At 32.3% G+C, this 7,066-nt stretch overlaps 1 long non-coding RNA gene across 1 annotated transcript; it reads right to left on the reverse strand.

Moving 5' to 3' along the window:
- Positions 1 to 3,856: 3,856 nt before the first annotated feature.
- On the reverse strand, positions 3,857 to 4,614 carry LOC118735270. The gene is made up of 3 exons (XR_004992558.1): positions 4,232 to 4,614; positions 4,002 to 4,164; positions 3,857 to 3,941 (listed from the first exon to the last, which is right to left on the reverse strand). It is a non-coding gene; the product is annotated as an uncharacterized LOC118735270 (long non-coding RNA).
- Positions 4,615 to 7,066: the final 2,452 nt, after the last annotated feature.

The raw sequence follows: 7,066 nt of genomic DNA on the forward strand, positions 1-7,066 counted from the left end.
TTTAGTCGGATTAAAATTAATCATGATTAACTGTAATCAGATTGAATTTAATCGAATTAACTAACTAATTAAAACATCAATCGATTAATGCAAACATTGATTTCACATACACATCACTATACCAAGTTTCAGTTCTCTCCCACAAATACTTCCAGAGATATGTATGTAATATGAAAATTCCAATTTGTATGGGAGGAGCCTTGAGTTATCGGACTTACTTTCAGTCTAAGACCATCCTTCCGAAATCCGTAGTAAGTGTACTAAATTTCGTTCTGATCGGAAAACCGGTTAAGGAAGTAGCCTATTTTTCAGTCCAGGTCATAAACCATCTTTGAGCAAAATTTAATTTTCAAACAGGTGGCAATTCTTAAAAATGTAGCCTATTTTCCAGTCAAGCTCATAAGCTATCTGTGTGCGTACTTTCATGCAAATCAGTTCAGTCATTTCCACGTATTAATTTAATTAGAGTTTCCTAATACGTGATAACTCTTAAAATAGTAGCCTATTTTCCAACATAGGTCATAAGCTATCTCGTGCGAAATGTCATGCAAATCTGTTCAGTCGTTGCCGCATATTAATTTAATGAAAACTTTTTTAACAGGTGGCAACTCTTCCAAAAAATTTGCCTATTGATGCAAATCCGTTCAGTCTTTTCCGTGTATTAATTTAATTAAAATTTTTTAGCAGGTGGTAACTCTTAAAAAAGTAGCCTATTTTTCACCCTAGCTCATAAGCTATCTGTGTGAAAACTTCCATGCAAATCAGTTAACTCGTTTCCGCGTATTAATTAAATTAAACATTTCTAACAGGTGGCAACGCTTAAAAAAAAGTAGCCTACTTTCTAACCTAAGTCATAAGCTATCCATGTGCAAAATTTCATGCAAATCCGTTTAGTCGTTTCCGCGTATTAATTTAATTAAACTTTTTTAACAGGTGGCAACTCTTCCAAAAAATTAGCCTATTTTCCACTGTAGGCCATAAGCTTTCTGCTTGCAAAATTTCATGCAAATCCATTCAGTCATTTCCGCGTATTAATCTAATGAAACTTTTGTAACAGGTGGCAACTCTTAAGAAAAGTAGCCTATTTTCCAATCTGGGTCATAAGCTATCTGTGTGCAAATGTTCATGCAAATCCATTCAGTCGTTCCCGCATATTAAATAAATGAAACTTTTTTAACAGGTGGCAACTCTTAAAAAAATAGCCTAATAACCAATCTGGCCTATAAGCTATCTGTGTACAAATATAGAAGAGAGAAAGGCCGACGTATTGTCCAATGTCTTAAATAAATTGGATTTACTTCTAGTTACAAAGGTAATTGGTCTCGGAGTGATCGTAGAAATATAGATATTTGAGCTTTACGGTATGTTGCCAATGAATTATGAACGGTACTCAGACGTTTATATTTTGACGTTTAACTGATTTTTTGAACTTTAATATTTCTTTTATAAAAATATAGTAAATCCAATAACATATACCACATCTATCGTTGCTTTAAACTCTGTGCGAAAGTCGCGAAAAATCAACAAATTACGAAAAGCTGTGATCAAAATTTAAAAGCTTTTAACAGAATTTTTAGAAAATGTTTACGTACGTAGATATATAGCCTTCAATTTCAGTTCCATAAAATGCAAGTTTGAAGTCGGTCGAAATCCGCGTTTGATTTTTCGAAAATATCTTTGGTTTAAGGTGTAATGCATTTTCTTCAACATAAAAAAATGCCGACATACTTTACGTGGAAGAAAATGCAGAACACCTTCTACCAAAAAAAAATTCAAAAAATTAACCGCGAATTTTGACCGACTTCAAACTTGCACTTTATAGTACTAAAATTTAAGGCTATATATATGCGTAGTAAAAGCATTTTTTAAAAATTCTGATAAGTTTTAAATTTTGATGAGTTTTTCGTAATTAGCCGATTTTTCGCGAATTCTCCACAAAGTTTGAAGCTACGATATATGTGGTCTATGTTATTGAATTTACTATATTTTTATTTAAAAATATGAAAGTTAAAAAATCAGTTAAACGTAAAAATGTAAACATCTGTGTACCGTTTGTAATTCAATGGTCATATACTATAGGTTTAGTTTTCCAAGCTGTAGAACAGCGCGTTGTTTTTTACTTATGTAAATAAATTTGGTATTTAAGCTTTAGGTTAAGTTTTCAAGCTGTGGTACAGAATTTTATTGTTTTTATTTATGGTTAATTTAAATTAATAAGATATTTAAGCTGTAGGTTAAGTTTTCGAGCTGTAGAACAGCGTTTTATTGTTTTTACTCATTTCTAATGTAAATAAATTAGGTATTTAAGCTGTAGCGTAAGTGTACATGTTGTAGAACAGCGTTTTAATTTTTAACTTTTTATTAATATAACTAAATTAGGTATTTAAGTTGTAGGTTAAGTATTTCAAGAACAGCGTCTTAATTTTTTAAATTTAATGAATTTTGGACTGAAATATGCATATATAGAAAATACTTAATATAAAGAAAATAAACGAATACGCAATTGTTTTTTAAATTTGAGTAAGCGTTAATTGCATTATTTAAAAAATAATAATAATAAATGCTTAAATTAAAGGATGTAATTAAGTTAGTTGCATTTTGACCAGTTTTGCCTGTTTTTATATTGTTTATAATGTTTATTTTTTTATAAAATTCTAGCGCATTATATAACAAGCATAGTATAAACCCACATTTCACACTTTGTACAAAATTTGTAAAAATTGAATTCAAATTAAATTGTTTTAGACCATTGAATTTAGTAGGACTAATAGCAAGTTTCAAAACGCTTGAATTTTTAATATTGTTATTTTTGCTGACGGTGCTAGGTATTTTCTTCCACGTAAAGTATGTTCGAAACGACTATTATATAGAAGAAAATACCTGGCACCGTCAACAAAAAAATATTTAACATCAAGGCAAAGTTTTAGATATTTTGGGAAATTGGTAAATCTCTTTGGTTTTTTTAATTTTTGTACAAAGTGTGAAATGTGGATTTATACGATGCTGGTTATATAAGGCGCTAGACTTAATAAACAAAACTGGTAAACATGTAACTAACTGAATAAGCTCATGACAAATACATACATTGTACATGCATGTAAATGTGAGCAAACCACAAATCTCAGTAATTAAAATAGTTATTTACAATTTGTTGTCTTGCAGCAATACCATGATGAGTACTAGTTATTTCATCAACTAAATTAAACTCTTCATCAAAACTTATGTTATCATAATCCTCAATTTCATACCTTATATTATTTAATATCATGATATTGTGCAAAATTGTACAAGCATTTATAATTTTTCCGGCTAAAACTGGGTCATACATAAGCACTCTATCTTTTGACAGGCATCGAAATCTAGATTTCAGCACTCCAAAGCAGCGTTCTACACAGTTTCTTGCTTTCCGGTGATGTCTGTTGTAATTAAGTTCAGAATCTGAGAGATTGTTTCCCGGAATAGGAGTCATTAAGTAAGGTAATTGAGGATATCCACTGGCACCTAAACATGTGAAAAGGAAAATTATGCTACATAAATAATATACATATGTATGTATACAAATTGAGTAAAATATACCTAAAAGCCAAAAATTTCGTTCTCCATTGGAGTACATATTGTCAAGAAAAACCTTCAAAGCACTTGCTCTCCAAACTGATGCATCGTGAGCAGTTCCGCCGAAACGAGCATTACAGTCAAGTATTCTTAAATCCATGTCACATACCCTCAAGTGATGAAATAATGTATGTACATACAATGTTACGTATATGTATATACATTTGTAAATATGTAAATGAATAGAACATACCACTTGCACATTTATTGAGTGTCCTCCTTTTCGGCAAACATATACATGTTCAATGTCTTTGGATGGAGTCGTTAATTTAATATGCGATCCGTCAATGGCTCCTATGACCCCAGGGAATCTGAACTCTTGATAAAATCTAAAATAAAGAATCATAAATTTATCTTAAGTAATATTACTTTTAATTTAGTATAAGTACTTTTCCTTTACAGCCTGTTTTTCTTCAACTGTTGATGGAAACTTAATGTATGTAGTTAACAAGTATTTGTCCATGATACTGGCAATTTCTCTAATGTATCTACTGACGCTGCTTTGGGATATATTAAGTAAGAAGTCTTGTCCCACCGAACGTTGATAGCTTCCTGAAAAAGTATGAATTCAATTAATACAACATTGAATATGTATATATATATGTATATATGTACATACCTTGAGCGAAAAATTCGCAATGCTACAAGGAACCTTAAAACTTTCGACAATCCACAACTTGATGTCCTTTGCAACATAAAGGGGCGGATTTCATTAAAAACATTTCTACATATTTCTTTTGGAAGTCGAAAAATTTCAGTGAACCGTTCCTCTGAAATACAGAAGGGATCCGTGGATTCCCGCAACAATTTTCTTTTGCTTCGCAAACGGTTCCTTAAAGCTCGCTGGGAGTTCACTGAGATACGAAACAAATATCTTCGCAACTCACTCATCTTGACCACGTCTTTATTATCACAACACTCTTTCTTAATATTATAATGAAATAGACCGAGATTGCGGCTTTTAATTTCTGATTTAGAGCAAACTATATCAAAATTACAAATTTTAACTAAATTCCCCTGAGCCATAAAGGCTGCGTTTCTTTATACATTCCGGATAATCCCATTTCACAGCCGGAACCAACAGAATACGTTTGAAATATATGTTAACATATCATCAGGAACATTCTAAAGAATAAGTAAACAAAAAAGTTTATTCCAAACGTTCAGAATGAATAAAGAAATGCAGCCAAAGTAAACAAAATTTGACATTTCTCTTCAACTACACCAGCGACACCTGCGGCGGATAAAAGTATTACAATTTTCCTTGGAGATTTTAATAGATGAACCAACCGGAATCGCATTTAAGAAAAATCGCTTAAAGTTCGGATAAATTTTAGCGTTTGGATTTTTGGAGATTTGTAGAGTTTTAGCGATAGCGAAAGCTGGAATCCGGCTGCAGAGATATGCAGCATAGAAAAATCAATTTGCATGGGAGTTGCCACACCACCTTTTCCAATAACTTTCATTTTTCTCCATGAGTATGGTATTAGTTTCACATACATATATACATATGTATTTCCATACCAAGCTTGAGTGCTTTACCCCAAAAGTTTGAAGAGATATGCAATATGAAACTTTCAGTCAGTATGGGAGGTGCTACGCCTCTTTTCCAAAAACGTCAATTTTTCTCCGTTAATATGAACAAGATTTCACACAGTGTTGGCAAACTGTTAATCTGATTAACAATTAAAAATTAACGATTGAAATGTTAATCGCGTTTGATGATTAAAATTAATTAGTCGTAATCAACTGTACGATTAATGATAACATTTTTTAATCGTTAATCGCTGGCTGCGATTACGTTTGATTAATTTAAAACATTAATCGTTAATCCAATTAAAAATAAAATCTGATTAATTTGTCTAGTTTGTCCGAGTTTGAAACCAAGCACCAGTTATAATAATTATTTTGTGTTTTACGCTTATATAATTATTTTTATTAGTAATACATAAACTGGGAACCTTTACTAACCTAGTTTGTAAAACTTTTGTTGGTATATATGTTAATTAAAATGCACACCAAATTGCTTAAATTGATGAGGAAGCCCGACATAGCGATACCGGATTAACTTGCTTTGTGTGCACAGGGAAATTCCAGCATAACTTAATTAATCACCAAACCTACTTGATCAAATTAAAAGTTAACGATTAAAAATTAATTTTTTAATCGCGGTTACGATTAACTGTTTAGTCAGATTAAAATTAATCATGATTAACTGTGATCAGATTGAATGTAATCGAATTAACTAACTGATTAAAACATCAATCGATTAATGCCATCATTGATTTCACATACATATCGCTATACCACGTTTCAGTTCTCTCCCACAAATACTTCCAGAGATATGTATGTAATATGAAAATTCCAATTTGTACGGGAGGGGCCTTGAGTTATCGGACTTACTTTCAGTCTAAGACCATCCTTCCGAAATCCGTAGTAATAGTACTAAATTTCGTTCTGATCGGAAAACCGGTTAAGGAAGTAGCCTATTTTTCAATCCAGTAGCTCGTTTCTGTAACAATTCTCTACCGAGGTGAATTGAGATATGAATTCGCCGCCCTATTCTCTACAGCTAATGAGTAGTAGAGAATGACGTATATTCTCTACCAGTAGAGAAATAATCGGTAGAGAAGAGTTACAGAAACAAGCTACTGGTCCTAAACCATCTTTGAACAAAATTTCATTTTCAAACAGGTGACAATTCTTAAAAAATTAGCCTATTTTCCAGTCTAGGTCATAAGCTATCTGTGTGCAAACTTTGATGCAAATCAGTTCAGTCATTTACGCGTATTAATTTAATTAAACTTTCCTAATATGTGATAAGTCTTAAAATAGTAGCCAACAACATAGGTCATCGACTATCTCTGTGCGAAATGTCAAGCAAATCTGTTCAGTCGTTTCCGCGCATTAATTAATTAAATTAAAAATTTCTAACAGATGGCAACTCTTGAAAAAGTAGCCTACTTTCTAACGTAGGTCATAAGCTATCCGTGATGATTTTCCAAACACCACGTACACAAGCCGCATAGCACTCTCAACAAAATATTTAGCAAAACAAAAGACAAGATCAGCAAAGAACAACAGCATGATGTAGTTTATCAAATCAATTGCAATGGCAAAGCTGGCGAGCCTTGCAATAAATTATACATAGGCACAACAAAGCGCTCCCTTGGAGTCAGAATAAGCGAACATAAAGCAGACGTAAGAAACAAAAAATTAACTACAGCGCTAGCCCAACACTTGACAAACAGCGGTAATTCGGCTGATTTCAACAACAACAAAATATTAAACATAGAGAAACGAGTGCGAACGAGACTAACATTAGAAGGCCTGCGCATACAAGAACAAATACAAGACGCAATGAATTTCAAAGAAGATGCCGATAGTATAAATTGCGCATACAGGACGGCAGTAAGGTGCAATAGAAAAACAGATGGACGATGATGCAGAAGTG

The sequence above is a fragment of the Rhagoletis pomonella genome, unplaced genomic scaffold, assembly GCF_013731165.1.
Source record: "Rhagoletis pomonella isolate Grant_MI unplaced genomic scaffold, Rhpom_1.0 Rhpom_scaffold_00001, whole genome shotgun sequence".
Taxonomy (NCBI): domain Eukaryota; kingdom Metazoa; phylum Arthropoda; class Insecta; order Diptera; family Tephritidae; genus Rhagoletis; species Rhagoletis pomonella.